Genomic DNA, 2,008 nt, shown 5'->3' with positions numbered 1-2,008 from the left:
GGCGCCGGGCTGCGGCGGACGAAGACCGGGCGGCGGGGTCGGCGACTGGGCCGCAGGGGCCGGCCCCGGGCTCGGCGGGCCGGCGGGATTCGCGGTGATGTGGGGCGCCGGCCCCGACACGTGGCGGCGCGCTACTGGCGCGGGGCGGCGGCATGGTACAGGTCGGACATGTCCGGCCTGTCTGGACTTCGTTCGGCGGCGGCGGGTGGAGATGGATCTAGGGTTTTGGGAGAGGGGAACCGCGAATTTCGGAGGGGGTGTATTTATAGGCATAGAGGGAGCTAGGAGTGTCCAACTGAGGTGCGGTTTTTGGGCACGCGATCGTGATCGAACGCTCTAGATGATGGAGAAGGTTTGGTGGGTTTTGGGCCAAAATGGAGGGGTGTTGGGCTGCAACACACACGAGGCCTTTTCGGTCCCTTGGTTAACCGTTGGAGCATCAAACGAAGTCCAAATGGTACGAAACTTGACAGGCGGTCTACGGTAGTAAACCAAGGCCGCTTGGCAAGTCTCGGTCCAATCCGGAAATGTTTAATCCCCACACACGAAAGAAAGGTAGAAATGACCACCGAAGGAGAACGGAGCGCCGGAATGCAAAACGGACAACGGGGAAAATGCTTGGATGCATGAGACAAACACGTATGCAAATGCAATGCACATGATGACATGATATGAGATGCATGACAACGACAACAACACACGGAGACAAAAACCCGAACCCGAGAAAATAAAATAACTTAACGCCGGAAACGGTAAGAGTTGGATTACATATTAGGTAAATCATATCCGGGGTGTTACAGTCGCACTCTTTTGTGTCTGCTTATGTTATGCATCGCTTAATATTACATGCTCTTTATTGTCCTGTTCACCGATTAGACTCTGAGTCAGCTCCAAACTAATGGTCAAACTTGAGTTTTTAAATGGTTGTAGGGTACATATCGGGGCCGCTATCAATAGTATCTATCTACTATCTGGTTAATCTCCGATGTCTACTATGAGTTTCATATTGGGTGGGAAACAAATAGTAAAGAAGCCATTATCTGTATTTTTTAACTGAAGCCATTATCTGCCTGCTATTATTGGTTTTGGGTCTATCCACAGGTTGCTACCATCACTCTAGATTTCTGCATGCACTCCTTACATAATCTCACTATGTTTTATTCCTATGCATGACAGTTATTGTAAACAATGGAACTGAACATGTAGAGCAAAAGAGACGAGCCTTGTGTGGCAATAAAATTTCATGCAGATGTCGCTCCATGGTAGGCGCAAAGGCAGCCCCCCTCCATGCATTTCGGATTGTAATCGAGAGGAAGATATCTGTTCTGAGGGGGATTCAGAAGGAGAAGACAACTCCTATTTACCCCCTGGGGTCTTCACTCTAACTTGGCATGCTGATGTTGGTTATATCATGCATATGGTGTCTTGCATTGCTTACTTTATACATCAAATATGTCATCTGCTTAGTTTAGACATCCTTTGTGAGAATGCCATTTGTTTAGTTTGTTCATCGTTTATGTGAATTATGCAACGCCATCTTGTTTAGCCAGGCATCATGTATGTGAATTTTGCAATGCCATCCTGCTTAGCCAGTCATCTTATATGTAAGTTATATCAGGCCATCCTTTTTTTGTTACATATTACATTTGTCAACAATGTTATTACATTCAACCGCTCTTCGTGTGCATCAGCCATTTGACACGGTGATGGCAAATTCTGGAGTGAAAACAAGGTTTTTAGAGCAGACTATGCTATCTGACAAAGCGCATATCTCGCTGGTTACGGATAGCTCCTCAGAGGAGGATTCAGAGACAGATAGCCAGTCCTATCCCCCCCCCCCCGTGGTGTATGCTCTAATTTGGCAGGGTTATGTTGCTCATATCGTGCGTATGGTGTCTCGCATTGCTATGTCATTTGATTAGTTTAGACATGCTTTGTGTGAATGCCACCTGTTCAGTGTCTAATTACCATATATGTAAATTATGCATTGCCATCTTGTTGCAAGACA

This window comes from Triticum dicoccoides, chromosome 4A, assembly GCF_002162155.2.
Source record: "Triticum dicoccoides isolate Atlit2015 ecotype Zavitan chromosome 4A, WEW_v2.0, whole genome shotgun sequence".
Classification (NCBI taxonomy): Eukaryota; Viridiplantae; Streptophyta; class Magnoliopsida; order Poales; family Poaceae; genus Triticum; species Triticum dicoccoides.
The sequence above is the reverse complement of the archived record's forward strand: the minus strand, read 5'-3'. Positions refer to the sequence as shown.